Below are 16,812 nucleotides of genomic sequence, written 5' to 3'. Positions count from 1 at the left end.
AAATTACACACAGACCAGGGACAGAAATAGCATACATACACTAACCTAAAAACCCAACACATCCACAAAACAAAATTAAACCAAGGGAAAGAAAACAGGTGGCTAAAACCACCAATAGCCTACCAAGAACATAGTTACACAGTACCAAGTGCAGTGATGGGAAGACAAAAAAGTGATGGAAACCGTTCTCCCCCCAAAAATAATTTAATACAGGATTCAGAGGGAAATGAAGAAAACAGATACCCATGTGCAGACTCCAACAAAACAAAGAAAAACAATGCCAAGGAACCCAAGGAAGCCAATAAAAATCTCTGAAAGAAGAAATCTTACAAGCAATCACTGAGAATTTCATGGAGATGTTACTAGATAAGGTAAACCAAAATGTACAAGAGGCACTCAAGAAATTCCAAGACACCAAAAATAAAGAATTTGAGAAGTCACAGAAACAAACAAATGAACTCATAGGAGCCCTAAATAAACACCGAAGTGAAACAGAGAACACTGTAAATAAAGAAATAAATGAATTAAAGACAAAAATTGATAATATTAAAGAGGAAATAATCTATGATATGGAAAACCTCAGAAAAAAGAATGAAACAGAAATACAAAACACAATGGAAGGCCATTCTACCAGACTAGAACAAGCAGAAGACAGCATCTCAGAACTTGAAGATGAAATGGAAATTAAAGGAAAAACTGAAGAACTATTAGTCAAATAACTCAAGACCTGTGAAAGGAATATACAAGAACTCACCAACTCCATCAAAAGACCAAACTTGATAATCATGGGCATTGAAGAAGAAGTGTAAGCAAATTTGTAATATATTGAACAAAATAATAACAGAATTTTCCCAAATCTAGAGAAAGCTATGCCCATTCAGGTACAGGAAGCCTCCAGGACACCAAACAGACTTGACCAAAATAGAACTACACAACACATTATCATTAAAACAACAAGCACAGGAATAGAGAAAGAATATTGAAGGCTGTAAGAGAGAAAAAATAAATAACATACAAAGGTAAACCCATCAAAATCACAGCAGATTTCTCAATGGAAACCTTAAAAGCAAAAAGAGCATGGAGTGAGGTATTCTGGGCACTGAATGAAAATAACTTCAACCCTAGGATACTCTACCCAACAAAACCATCATTCAAAATAGATGGAACACCAATCCACAACTACAAAAGATTCTGCAAGGAATTCTGCACACAGAAAATGAAAGCAAATAAAAACATGAAAGGGCAGGCAGTGCCAAACCACAGGAGAAGAAAAGACAATGAGTCAGAAAGTAACATTAATTCAGCTGCACACCAGCAAGCCCTTAAACAACAAAAACAACTAAATGATAGGAATCACCACATACCTATCAATACTAACACTGAATGTTAACAGAATTAATTCCCCCATCAAAAGACACCATTTGGCAAACTGGATTAAAAAAGAAGATCCAACAATCTGTTGATACAGGAGACCCAGCTCATCAACAGACACAATCACTAGCTTAGAGTGAAAGGCTGGAAGAAGATTTAACAAGCCAATGGCAGGAGAAGCAATACTTATCTTGGACAAAGTACATTTCAAACTTACATTGATCAAACAAGATAAAGAAGGACACTCCATACTATAAAGGTGAAATACTCCAAAAGGAAATAACAACTTATCAACCTATAATGCACCCAACATCAATGCACTCAAATTCATCAAACATGCTCTGAAGGAACTAAAAGCATATACAGACTCCAATACAGTGGTAGTGGGAGACTTTAATATCCTCCTATCACCAATAGATAGGTCATCAAAACAAAAAATCAATAAAGAAACCCTAGAAATAAATCACACCATAGATCAAATGGACCTAGCTGATGTCTACAGAATATTTCACACAACTTCTGCATAATATGCCTTCTTCTCAACAGCCCATGGAACATTCTCCAAAATTGATCATATCTTAGAGCACAAAGCAAGCCTCAGCAAATATAAGAAAATAGAAAGAGTCTCCCAAAAAAGAAAAGTCCAGGACCTGATGCATTCTCTGCTGAATTCTATCAGACCTTTAAAGAAGAACTGATACCAACTCTCCTCAACTGTTCTACAAAATAGAAAGGGAAGGATTAGTGCCTAACTCATTTTATGAAGCCAGTATTACATTTATCCCAAAACCAGACAAAGATACCCCCAAAAAGGAGAACTATAGGCCAATCTCCTCAAAGAGCATCGATACAAAAATCCTCAACAAAATAATGGCAAACCAAATCCAACAACATATCAGAAAGATCATTCACCACGACCAAGTTCTCTTCATCCCGGGGTTGCATTTGTGGTTCAACATACACAAATCTATAAATGTAATACACCACATTAACAGAAGAAAAGACAAAACCACTTGATCATCTCAATAGATGCAGAAAATGCCTTCAATAAAATCTAACACCACTTCATGATAAAATCTCTAAGAAAACTAGGAATAGAAGGAAAGTACCTCAACTATGTAAAGGCTATTTATGACAAACCTACAGCCAATATCATACTTAATGGTGAAAAACTGAAACCATTTCTCCTAAAATCAGAATGAGACAAGGGTGCCTACTCTCTCCACTCCTATTCAACATAGTCCTGTAATTCCTAGCCAGAGCAATTAGACAAGAAGAAGAAATAAAAGGAATACAAATAGGTAAAGAAACTGTCAAAATATCCCTATTTGCAGATGATAGGATTCTATACTTTAAAGACCCAAAAAACTCTACCCAAAAACTCCTAGACACCATAAACAGCTACAGCAAGGTGACAGGATACAAAATCAATTTAAAAAAATCCTTAGCTTTTCTATATACCAATAGCGAACAAATTGAGAAATAATATATGGAAACAATTCCATTTACAATAGTCTTAAAAAAAATTAAATGCCTAGGAGTAAACTTAACAAAGGATGTGAACGACCTCTACAAGGAGAACTATAAGACCCCTAAAGAAAGAGATCGAGGAAGATTACAGAATGTGGAGAGATCTCCCATGCTCATGGATTGGTAGAATCAACATAGTAAAATGGCTATGCTACCAAAAGCAATCTACATGTTTAATGCAATTCCATCAAAATCCCAATAACATTCATCACTGAGATCGAAAAATCTACCCTAAAGTTCATTTGGAAAAACAAGAGACCACAAATAGGCGAGGCAATACTCAGCAAAAAGAGCAATGCTGGAGATATCACAACACCCAACTTCAAACTATATTACAAAGCAATAGCAATAAAAACAGCATGGTACTTGCACAAAAACAGACAAGAAGACCAGTGGAACAGAATAGAGGACCTGGATATGAATCCACACAACTATACCCACCTTATTTTTGACAAAGGTGCCAAAAATATATGATGAAGAAAAGACAGCCTCTTCAACAAATATTGGAAAAAGTGGTTATCCAATTGCAAAAAACTGAAACTAGATCCATGTTTATCACCCTGCACATCTATGAATGTCAGAATAGAAATAGCACATCTTCCAAAATTATCTTAAGTGGATCTAGTGAATTTATTATAAAATTAACCTAAGAAATGCCCTGCTTCAGTCTGGTATGTGGGCTTATGTCTATAATTCCAGCTACTCAGGAGGCAAAGATCAGAAGGATCACATTTCAGGACAGCCCAGACAAAAAGTTAGCAAAACCCTTTTTAAATTAATAAACTGGGTATGGTGTTATATACCTGTGACCCCCACCAACATGTAAGACATATGTAGGAGGATTATGGTCAAAGGCCAGCCCTGGGGAAAAAACATGGGACCCTATCTGAAAAATAATTAAGGCACAAAAAGGCTGGGGGTGTGACTCAAGTGGTAGACCTCCTACCTAGCAAGCCTGATGCCCTGAGTTCAAATCTCAGTACTGTCATACAAAAAATCATCTGTTCATTTTTCAGAGGGACTGCAACAAGACTTTACATTTATTAAACACACACAATACATAAATGAATGAATGAATGAATAAATAAATAAATAAAATGTTCTGCCTCTCTCCCTGCTGAAACCAATTCTCCAGTATCCTTAAAATAAAAAGATGGAGTAGAAACAGATTAATACAGATTATCATGTTCTCAACAAATGAAAATTGAGTGATTGGTAAGATTTTATAAGAATAGGCTAAATATGAAGATAACAAAAAATTTTAAATTAATATCATTTTACAGACATTTTTAGTAAAGTATCTTAGGATAAGAAAGAAAAACTGAGAAAGCAAAGCTATATATTTTAACATAGGGGAAATCAACAAAACCCTATGTAATACAATTTACATAAACAAAACATTGTTGGTAAATTAAAGACACAGACACTTAACAAATGCAGAGCCAAAAGACACTCAGCTGAAAAGAGGAATTGGTAGCTCTGAAACACAACGTGTAGGACAGCAGTCTTCCATGGCTTCATCTACTTCTCTAAGGAATCTGTGTTTCATGGATTCTAAAACTAAGGATTTATTGCTATGGTTAGTGTACTTTCACTGTCATTAGACACATTCCCAAGATTCTGCTTTTTTGTTAGTGGCTAGCATAGAAAATCATCCTCATTTTGTTCACATCATTTGGACCACTGGGAATGTCTACGCTGCCATTTTACTCTGTTTATAAATCAAAAATTTTCAGTTTAAAATTGTGCAAACTTTAATATAAATTATTCATGTAAAGGATGCCCTTGAATCAATTTAATTCTTTGTTTAGTTTTCAAGAGAGAGCAGTGGAACCACGTAGTAGAGGCTGGATGAGTCTCCTCATGTCATTCAAAGTCCTCTTCTCCTCTACAATCTGTACTTTCTAGATAGAAAAGCTGTAAGACTCAGTGGTTCAAATGGTCTTGCTGCTGGGAGTGGCCAGGCCAGTGAAAAAGAAGAACATGTAGATTTTGCTAGAATGTAACGTTAGCCTCTGTCCTTTGTGTCTTTTGTCTTCTTTCTTTTCTCCTACCTTGTAAAACACACAGGGTGCAGCAGAAGCAGTGGATATCCTCCCACCCTGAGCAAAAACACAGGAAAATTAAAGTATGTTGGTTGGTTTCATAACTATTATGCAAAATCCAGACTATCTAAACCTAGAATTTTGTTCCATAAAATAAATGAATATTGCAATCATTTTGGCTGATTTTAAATAGGATTTTTGCTGTTGCTTTTGCACTAATTAATTTCTAATATAAAGATTACAACTTTCCCATTTTCTTTGAATTTTATAAAATTACATTTCCCTAGGTAAATCTTTTTCCCAATACACTTTGCAATAAATCATTTATTGGTTTATTTAATGACATCGGGTTTTACTAAATATAACTTTTCCCATTTTGAGTTTTGTTTTATGAGAAATCCCCCACATATTTTCTAGGTTAAATTTTGTACCGTGTACACTTTTAGGTATGGGCTGTTTATCTTTCCTTCACTTTATGAAGTCTAAATTTGCATGGGTTCATTGTAATTGTTATCTTTGACAATAATAATATTTCATTATTTATATGGTTTGCAATTTTAGTGATTATTATTTTGTATTAGATGGAATATTATCAGTATCAATATTTCTTGCGATCTCAAAAGGCACATTAAATAATACTCATGCATTTTCAGAATTCAGCTAACAACTCAAATATGAAAACTAGATGTAATGATCTTCTGTCACCATTTATTTCATCACTTCCTTGTCTTTTCATGCACAGATTAACTACTTCATAAGTGACATCACTAAAACAACACACCTTATTTTAAGAAAGAATGCAGTTAACTAGGTCTCATGGGAGGAAACAATTCTTTTATCGTTTCTCCTATAAAATTGAAAGTAGTTATTGTCTTTCACAAGAGAGAAAGTAAATAAAGCAGGAAGCATTTTATTATAATGAAAAGAAAATCATTAAAAACAGGATACAGACAATACATCCTGTTAAAAACTTTTATAAAATGTGTTTCCTTAATTTCAAGATTTGTTGATTATAAATTGTCTGGAAATATCATATATTATCTTTCTAAGGTTTTGGTCAAAACTGTAAGTATAGAATCATGACTTTTGCTCCCAGAGTGTTATACCCTGATAATGCATGACCACAGCTACCTGAGACAAGAATCTCACACACAGACACTGAGCAGGAAAAATAGACAAGACAGAGTGCCTACATTGGAGTCAAAGTTTTGGGAAGTTCAGTAATAGACAAAACTAATCTCTGGCCATAGAAGTCAAAATAGTAGCTGCCATTGTTGGAAGATAATGATGGACAAGCATACAAGGAAGCCTTCAGGACAATGGAAATGTTTACATTTTGACCTGGATCATTGACAAATGAGTGAATATATAAAAATTTATGGAAACCTTGTACTTGCAATTAACATAATCTATATCCATTATTGTACAGAACTAGTACCTCTGTTTAAAAACTTTAAAAAAATTGAATCACCACTTTTCTCCAGATCTAGGGATCCAATACAGGGCCTCACACACCCTGGGCAAACATTCTACCATTGAATTACAGCCCTATCCCTGAATCACCATTTTAAATAGTCTTGTGCATATCTCTGGATTTTAATTATTTAACTGTAACTTTTGATTTTCTTGAAAATTAAAGGTTTCTTGTTCGTGTATGTGTTTAAACAATCACTAGTGACTCACATGGAAAATCAAAGGCTGCAGACATTGTGCAGACATCTAATAGAGATCAGATGATGAAAGGCTTTTGTAGAATTTTCTATTCTTTATGTATAGTCTTCATGATTTTATAATGCTAAAAATGAAAGCCATGACACCAAAAAGAAGTTGCATGCTTAAAGAGTTCTGGAGTACGATAACTTTAAAAGCCAGATCAGAACAAATTTCAGGAGAAACAACAGAGATAAATGCACTTCAATGAATAGGGAACAAAAGTAAAAAATAAATTGAGGTTCATTAAAATGTGAAGAGCATTTCTAAGCAGTGATTGGTGAATTGAGCACCATGAGAGTGGCAGAGGCTCCACCTAAGGGGTGTAAGGGAAGACAAAGAGTGAAAGCAGCAGCAAAGCAATGAAAATATTAGATTGGTTAAGGCAGAACAGTTTCCTTATTTGGATTGTTCCAATGGAAAGTCCTCAGAGAGGAGTTGGAGGTTTCTGATTGGCCAAGAATATGACCAGTTACAGTGGGATGAATTTTGATTTGCTTCTGTAGGAACCCAGGACACTGGAGTTGCTTCGGCCAAATGGCCTCCCAATTCATTTCTTTTAGCAGAAGACTTAATTTGTGACAAGAATATGAAATTAGGACCAGGAAAATTCATGCTTAGGCTAAAGTTAAATATTTAGATAAAAGTCTTTAGCAGTTAATAACCTAGTTGTTTTTCTTTGTATGAATATGCATTTTAAATGTGATGTTTTATGCCTTGAAAATAAGACTTGGAAGTATAGTTGTTTCTTTTCTCTCCAAAACAAACATTGTGTTTAGAGACAAAAAAGTGGAAAGCAATAATGCTTTTATTTTTCATTCTTTCTACCTCGAGTTGGCACATCGAATGGACAAAACACGGATGGAGGAGAAGGCTCTGGATCCACTGGCTTCAGTTTCAGGGATGACTGCTTCATTCCCTCCATCTTCAAGACCAGAGCTCCAAGCTCAATGGGATCAAAGGAAAGGTCAAAAGGGTTCAACCATATTTCAACATTGCTGTGAATCTGACTGAGCTGTTCAACCTTTCCAAGCCTCATTCATTTGAAATTTATAAACAGAGTAGCAGCAAGACTGATTATCTTAACACTTCTCAAGTACTAGATGAATGTCCAAAGGTAAGCTATTACCAGAGGAAGGTAGACTCATAAGACAACAAATGCAGATTGGTTTCAAGATTAACAGATACACAGGTAATTAAAATGTATGAGAACTTAGGTGACACATATAATCAAACAAAGCACTAAATTAAAAGTACGTAAATGCTACACTTTGTAGTTTTATCCATGTATCTCCCAGTGTTCTGTATACAGAATAAAACTCAACATCCTTGCAATCCAAATCACCAGCACTTATCACCAATTGACAAAAAAATAGACTTGGAGTAAAAAAAATTCTGCATTTATGCTGTAATTCAAATTCCTTTCTCTCAAAAGAAAATGAGTTATAAATGAGCACAATATTGTTTAAAATTTCTTCAAAAAATTAGTGTTTCTACCAATTGAGAAATGAATTTTAAAGAAATATGTAATCTTATCTAATATCACACATGGTTTAAAACATCAGTTTTATATGTGTTTTGGATTCATTTTAATGGTTTTTATGTGTGTAAAATGCAATTTAAATGTAAGCATAAATGTGTCATTAGACCACATACTTGTATATGCCTGTCATTCCAGCTCTTGGAAGGCAGAGGCAGGAAAATCACAAGTTCAAGACCAGTCTTGCTTATGTAACAAGACCTTGTCTCAAAAACTAACTAACTAAATAAAAAGGGTGCCATATGAATTTGACTCTACTTTTATAATTACTTTAATATAATTTAATTATATCCTACCAAATGCAAATATGTGCTGTTTTCTTGAGTGAATTTCTTCCCATATTCAAGGTAAGTCATTTCCACAGAGACAAAAATTAAAGGTGTTTGAGAGGAATTGTTTCTGATAAACTGTAGTCACTGCTACTTAAATATTTTGTACTCCAGGTGCTTTAAATTGATTTTTATTAAAAGATCATTTTTGCAAAAATGTGAAAGATGACAAACTTGTTACTAATTCTTAAGCACTGTCTCATTTATGATTTATGAAAAGAGACTCAGATTTCCTTCAGTAGCATCGAGACGCCATACAGTATTCTATCATTAGTGTTCATGCATGATGAGTATTTGAGTTCTCATTATCTCATTTCCTAAACATTCTGAGAAGGATTTGGCTACAATTCCTTAAAATACTAATCAAAAAACCTCCATGCATAGACTTAAACATTTTTATTCTGGCAGATATTAGTTTACTTATATAGTTTTCTCCATCTTGTCTTAGTTTTGAAATTAAAGAAATATGAACATTTATACTCTGTATGTCCAGCAAAATGCAAAGTCCAACTACCTTGGGAAGACTTTGTCAGCTGCTCCACATATTAACTCATGAAACAATTCTGTCTACAGTAAAAGTAAAACAACCATTTCATCATGATGATATTATTATACATTAACTTTTATTTAATACATTTAAATAGAAAAAGAAAATGCAGAGAATCCTATGTCATTTTCACCAATGTTTTTGTTGTTAACATTTTTTTTTGCAGTGATGGGGTTTGAAGTCCAATCACTCCACTGAACTTGTTTTTGGTGATGGGTTTTTTTTGAGGTAAGGTCTCACAAACTATTTGCCTGAGGCTGGCTTTGAACTGCAATCCTTCTGGTCTCTGCCTCTGGAGTAGCTAGGATTACAGGCATGCGCCACCAGTACCCAGCTGTTGTTGACATTTTTTTTTCTGACCTTTTAAAAGTAAATGTTTTGAAATGCCAAATTGGACCTTAGTTTGTGTTTAAATTGGATTATTTTTTCCACGGATAAGTGCAAGGGAATTATAGGTTTAATTTTATGATTAAAGGCTTTGACGCACTGCAAAATGCATCACAGATTGAGTGAACAGATTGAGGACAGACACTTTTTCTGATTCTTTTGCAATCATGCAATGTGCACAGCAAGTGTTTCCTGGGAGGCAAAGCTTCTCTCTGCCCTTGATACTACTTTTAAGCTTGTCACTGGGATTTTAATCTACAATCAAGTGTTAAACCAAGTGATTTAACAATGTGCTGTAAACAGAATGAGTTTCTTAAAATTTGATTCCCAGTTTGTAACAAAATCTTCACCAAATAGTCTTTGGGAGTTACCTAGAACTTGTAGAGATGTAAATAAAATAGAATTTCATGTATCACTTGGATATTGCTTGTTTTCTGAATAATCTATTCAGGGAACTCCTTCATGAGGAAAAATGAAGAAAGGGTAGAATTAGGCATTCCTGGGTAAACAGCAAAATATCGACAAACTGCATTCAAAACCTTCATCCACTATTCCCCAAAATATTTTGGCTATACATTATAATTTAAGTTTTATTTTACTCTCCTTAAGACAGAGTGATAATAACAAAACTCATGTTTACTGTAACCCTGACATTGTCTATAATAAATATATTTAAATTAAAGTCTTGAAACTATTGAAATTATGTACAGGGTGTTTATGTTACTAATTTATATATTGTGAATTCAATCAGGAATACATACCTGCTTCTCTGTTTTGTTTGTAAATTCACAGCAGAAGAAACTACTGAAAAATATGATTTCATAGTATTTAGTTTCTATAACAGACTAATAGAAGTTAGTATACAAGTCATGAGATATTAAAACATCAAATCAATTTATATATTTGATATGTATTAGTGTCTTATATACATACATGTATATTTTAAATCTGATCACTGCTATTACTTCTCCTCCCCTGGAATGGTCATGTGTTTGTGCGTGTACGTGTGTATATAGTTGGTATGTGAGTGTGTGTGAATGCACCTGAGAACAAGACCACAGTGAAGAGTCATGAAAAAACTGGGTTTGTTATTAGCTCATCCAACAATCTATTCAACTAGAATTCCTTTTCCTCCAAAACAGAAAAACAAGTATATATATTTGTGTTTTTCACACTACTGTTGTAGATATTTTTATTAAAGAAATTAATTTTCTTCCATCACTTGAACTGTATCAAGCACAAGAAACAATACAAAACTGTACAGAAACTTGTGAGAGAGATGGGATTCCACCCTTACCTATCAGATTGTCAGAAAACATCCATAGCTGCATTCCACCAACTGATGGAATCACAGACCACTAGAAGTAAGCAAAGCCATTTCTTTATTTTAAAAAGGAAAAAAAAAATGAATGGTACATAGATTCATACTGAAAAAAATCCTTCAGAATCTTTGCTTTTCAACAGTAAGAATTTTGCACTGGAGAACATGCACACCCCAGGAATGGCTGGAGTCTAACAGATTTCACTAGTGCAGAGCAAATTGAGCATGATTTTTTTCCTTTGGATAATTTTGTCTTTTTGCACATTAATTGTCCTACCCTGCTGCAGTCCCCACCATGATGTGCCTTAAAAGTGCAAACCAAACACTAAAGCCTGACATTTAGCTCTGCTTCTTTGCTTTTACCTCTGAGAATTCAGTTCCACTGAATGCCCGTGAGCCTCTGACTGTTTATTTCCCATCTGGCGCTTGCCAGTCCACAGCTCTAACACATTCTGGGAGGTTTGCTTCCCAATGCTCGTAGACTGCATGCCACTATTTCTCGATTCCTTGTAGGTGAGAAGAAAATTGACTCTTCAGATGGATTCTGGAACTAGAAGAAGGAGGCAAGTTTGTAAGATAGATGCTTATAGCATCCAAATAAAATAGTTCAAAAGATCATTAGCACTATCAGTACTTTTTATGTCAGTCTTTTAACTCTTGGTCATTTGCTTCTGGCTGACAACTTTGATTCTCTTTTAACAAATGCTTGAGTAGCAGTAATTCTGAACATCTACATCTAATGTTTTTCAAACATTATTCTCCATTATTGAATAGTCTCTCTGACGTTTATGTCATTTCTTCAATGAGCCTTCTGGGGAGAACAACATTCATTATTTTTCTTCAGAAATGCTGAAAAGTTACTACCCATTGTCTCTTCCCTCTTTGCTAGCTGAGGGATAGTAAATTAACTTGGGAAGAAAAAAAGAGGAAAGTAGGATCTACAAATGCTTCCTTAACAATGCAATCCTGTGCATTCCTGCTTTGGATGTTGATCTTAGAACCAATCTGCAAGAATTTCCCACAAGTTTATATGAAAGGAAATGAAATTGGGACTCACAAAAGAATTACATAAAAGCAAGCATCTTCCTACAGGAATTTCATGAACTACAGTATATTTTTTACTAAAGATAAAAGATTGGGGGGGAGAGGGAGGGGGCGGAGTGGGTGGTAAGGGAGGGGGTGGGGGCAGGGAGGAGAAATGAACCAAGCCTTGTATGCACATATGAATAATAAAAGAAAAAGGAAAAAAAAAACCTAAAAAAAAAGAATCTATTCAAAATAAAAAAGATTAACAAGTGATTGAAAGTAATGGATTAGAAAACAGCTAATAAACTTCAGAAAAGAAATTTCAAAATCACAAATTTTTTTTCTCAAACAATAAGGAATAAAGGTAATTTTATGTTATTTCTTTTATCTTATGTTCTACTACTCTTACAAAATAATAGTACTTTCCATACTCTAGATGGATCTTCAGTCCTGAAACAAGCAAGCATCTGCATAGCTTCATGACTTTTCCACAAGCTGTTTCTTTGCCTGGAATGACCTCCCCTATGCTTTTATTCTTACTGAGTCCCATTTATTTTCCAGAGCTCAGCCCAGATGTTCTTTCTGTTCAATGCTTTACTTGATCTCCATTAGGAAGATAAACTCTCTTCAAAGCACTTTGTACAAATCACCATTAAAGCACATAAAATGTAAGAACATACTAATTGGTAATAATGCTATATTCATAATTTTTATGACAGCTCACTGAAAGCATGGATGGCATTTTACTCATCTTCACAAGTTCTTTACAAACACTGGCAAGAAAAAGAAATGCAGACTTTCAAATGAATGACCGAAAAAGGAAGAAAGGGAGAGGGAATGTATGAATAATTCCTGTCATTGATTTTATATATAACCTATTCTATGAGGAAGTTGTCTGAAGATAAAGAGAAAACAAGCAGAGATCATTGGGAATGTGTAAGATTTCAGCTGGCAGGTGACTCATCCAACCTCTTCATTTTATATTTGAGGGAAAAGTACTGGATAAGAGTAAATAAAGATGTCCTAAACTGCCACCCTCCCCAGCTATGTAACGGCTAGGATTTAATCCAGGTGATTTACTTATGCAAAATAAAGTAAGTACTTACAGTTTGAAATCCAACAGCTAAGTACTGGAGCTAGTGAAGATACCTAAGATTAATCCTTTCTAATTAAGAGATTCAGTGTCGGAGAGCTGAGGATGGAGTGAAAGACAATCTTATTCCAGGATTTAGCCAACATAGGACAGAAAACTGAAGATCATATTATATAACAACACAATTGGTCAGTCAAATCTCTATAGTTACTTGGGTAACTAATGATCAGGAACTCTAGGAAGAGAGGACAAGTATTTGTTGGTCTGTCCTGGCTACCTTTAGGAAAGCATTACCAGAAAGTGAAATATTCAGAAGCTTAAGCAAGAAGTTACAGTTTTTAAGCAAAGATTTTATAGGATGGAAATAAGAATATAAAGAAAGAAAACATGTTTGTAGAGCTGTACAATGTGGTTTCATTTTAAGCTAAGTGTTATTACAAAAGTCAAAAATGTAAAATAGTAGAAGTTTATAAAGTAAAAATTTACAGTAAACTAAGTAATTTATTGTTGAAGAGAAATTCATGAATTTATTCTAGACTAAGTGCACAGTAATTCTATAGTCTACTGCAGCACACACTAAGGTCCTAGGTCTTCTGCATACTCATCACTCACTAGCAGGGACAATTTCCAGTTCTGCAAGTGCCCTATAAAGATGTACTTTTTTTTTAAAATCTTCCATGCTGAATGTTTATTGCACTTTCTGTATGATTAGATGTGTTTAGATAGTGTTACAGTTGCCTTTGGTATTCAGTATGTAACATGTGGCACTGACTTGTTAGCTTAGGAGCAATAAGCTACACCAGGAATATATCCTAGGTGTATAGTAGGCTAGACCTTCCAGGTTTGTATAAGTACAATGATTGTCACTTAGCAGTGCATTTTAGCAGTGTCCTCTGTAAAGGAGCACATGGAACTTATACAACAGATCCTTGGTATAGATAGGTCAATGGTTACAAGGACACCTTGGTTGAAGAAAAACCATGAATGCTCAGGTTCACAGAGTTCAGCACTGTACTGTGGATTCTTGATTCACTTTTCCCATAATGCCACCCAGCTTCCCCAAAGACATGCCTCCTTTCAACAAATCTCAAACTTTCCTTCATCACTTCAACTAACCACATTATTGCCCTTTTTTGTCTGGGGAAGATTACCATAACTTATACTTTGCGTTTTGGGCACCATTTGCACTGGAGGAAGCACACTGTATTTTCACAATATTAAGGACAAGGAAACACTCAGCAGAAATATGACTGATGATAACATGGCACAGGATTGAGAACTTCTCATCAACTGAGCTGTGTGATGCATGTACTCGGGTTTAAAATGTTTTTGTTTTTGAAATTTCTTTTGATTTCTTAAAATTTATTATGAATTATTTTACCCCACTTGGTCAAAACTGCAGTAATAAGTCCATGAATAGGGTGGGCTGACTATATCTGAAATGATGATTCATTCTTTCTGCTGGGCATCCCCTCACCTTGATGAACACGTAGATACATAAAGAGAAATATCTTTGATTTTGAGTATTATATACCTAAAACTAGTACAGAAAAAAATTATCCATACTTTCTATTCTCTATGGTTGTCTAATAAAATAGTCAAACTGGATACTGATCTGGCAGGGGAGATACCATGATCAAGAAGGTGGTTTTCCCAGGGCGAGGCTTATCCATTGCACTCCGGATGTGCTGACATTTGCAATTTCCCCAAATGCGGGAAACTCAACTGCATAATTTGTGGTAGTGGGGGACTGTGTTCGCAGTCTCCCCTAAAAAAAAAAATAGTCAAACTGGTAATCAGTGTGAGGAATTTATTTCATTTTGTATTTTGCATGTATTTGTCAATTACTGTTGGTTAATGCTTGTCTTGGGGTATTCATGTATTTGTTTAAGTACTTATTCATTCAATTCATATTTACAAGGTGCTCACTATGTGTTGATATTGTGAGACACTGTAAAGGATGGAAAATTTAATTCAACAGAGTTCCATTCCACAGCAATTTAAAATATAATGAGATACATTATATATATATATGTATATGTATATATATATATATTTATACAAAATATGTCAATGACTCTAAGAGGAGAGACAAAAACTGTTAAAAGATGAAACTATTATTTTTAAAAACACAATAGGGTCTCAGAGGATGTACACATAGTCCTACAGGCAGAAGACACCTTATCAACTATTAGGGGAGAGTTCAGATTTGAGAGATTATATTAAAAGGTTGGGTATAAATGCATAGAAGATGTTCAGATAAGGAGTTTCACCTTTTTGGTCTATATTTAATGGAAGATTCTAGTTTCTGAAATTTTAACTTGAATAAATGCAGTAGAGTTTTTTCCTTCTCCCACATTTCTATAATTCAAATTCATGGAAAATAAAAACTCTGAGTGGGAAACTTATAAAATGCCAAAAAAGCTGAAATTCAATTAAAGTATGTAATAGTGTTTGGGATATTAGGTGTTGGTTATTCATGAATTATTGCTTGGAGAAGTGTATCTCTCAACATTTCAACCACAAAATTAAACTTAAGGCAAACAGAAATACTCTAACCTTTAGAAACACATTAGCTGCTGTTAAAAATGATATGCATGTGTGCACTTCCACATATATTTGTTGGTCCTTTGGAGTGGGCCCACTGTCCTTGGTTCACGTGGGTAGGCAGGTCCCTGTTCTTCTCTCATAGCATCCACACTGAAACTGAATCCACTGCATGTCATGCTTTTAAACAAATAGCTCCTGACAAAAGCCAACCAGGTAGGCCACTGACAGGGAATCCTTTCCCATCATTGTGTTCAAGGCTACACTGCACTTCCAATTTTGAGTGCTGTGCATTTATGATCATTCACACTGATACTCTGTCCTTTGCATTCCAAGACCTGGGCTGAACCAACCTGAATATGTGGCAAATTGAATTACCACCCCAGAGACTCCCTCCATTAGAGCATGTGGGAAGAGTCAAATGCTTTCCCTAGCAGCTGGCCTCCAATGTAGTTGAAGTCGGCATTTTTATAACGATTAGCCTTATCACAAGACACTGCCCCGTGTCCATCTTGGCTTCTCAGTTCAGTCATACTTTTTTATTAAGTTCCTTTTCCCTATCTTGGCTACAAAAAATGTACCTGCTTAATACTTAAAAAAAAATAGCATTGTAGGGTCCTTTCATTGTCATAGCTATTGATGTTTGTTTAAAGAGATTCTTCCAGTTATAAAAAGGTTGGTGTAATATTGAGCATTACATTACAGGATGATAAATGCAGTTTATGTATTACCGGGTTTTTTTTAATAATCCATGAAAAAATTATTTATGGTCACTTATGTAGAAGCATGAAAACTAGCTTAGAAGGAAACCCACTATAATTTTCACAATGGTTGTCAGAAGATTAGGAGGTATGAAGACAAAGAAATTTTTGGAAGTAGGACATAAATGAAGTTTCAACTTTCTATAAATATATGTATATTTTAATTTCTCAAAGATACGAGGTAAATAGAATATAATGTAAACAACTGCTAATTCTGATGGCAAGTAGGTGAGTGTGTATTACATTTTATTTTCTATAACTTTAATATATCAAATAAATATTAATTTAGTAAAACTAGTCCAGCTGATGTGGTGGTAGTGAAGGCATGTTCATTAAACAGTGACAGTGTCATTTTGCTAGACTTGGTTGTCCGTTTTTTGTAAGTACCTAAAGCAATGTGCTAATGGCAGAGATGTTTAACAATCTCTATGACAGTGATAAAGTTGTGCAGAAGAAATAAGAAAGCATTTTGGGTATTCCTAGAAGGACAATGAAATATGCTCAAACTATAAAAGAAAAAAGAAGTTACTCGGCCCCACTATAGCCTTCCTATGATCATGTATTCTATGTTCTCTAGATGTACAAAAATTAAAATTTTATATTGA

At 34.5% G+C, this 16,812-nt stretch overlaps 1 non-coding gene across 1 annotated transcript; it reads left to right on the top strand.

The window, feature by feature from the left end:
- The first annotated feature begins 14,506 nt into the window (after positions 1 to 14,506).
- Positions 14,507 to 14,670, top strand: LOC141415756 (U1 spliceosomal RNA). The gene has a single exon (XR_012440711.1). It is a non-coding gene; the product is annotated as a U1 spliceosomal RNA (small nuclear RNA).
- The last annotated feature ends 2,142 nt before the right edge of the window (positions 14,671 to 16,812 follow it).

Source organism: Castor canadensis, chromosome 1 (assembly GCF_047511655.1).
Source record: "Castor canadensis chromosome 1, mCasCan1.hap1v2, whole genome shotgun sequence".
Lineage (NCBI taxonomy): Eukaryota > Metazoa > Chordata > Mammalia > Rodentia > Castoridae > Castor > Castor canadensis.
Note: the sequence above shows the minus strand (reverse complement) of the source record. Positions and strands in the feature narration are given on the sequence as shown.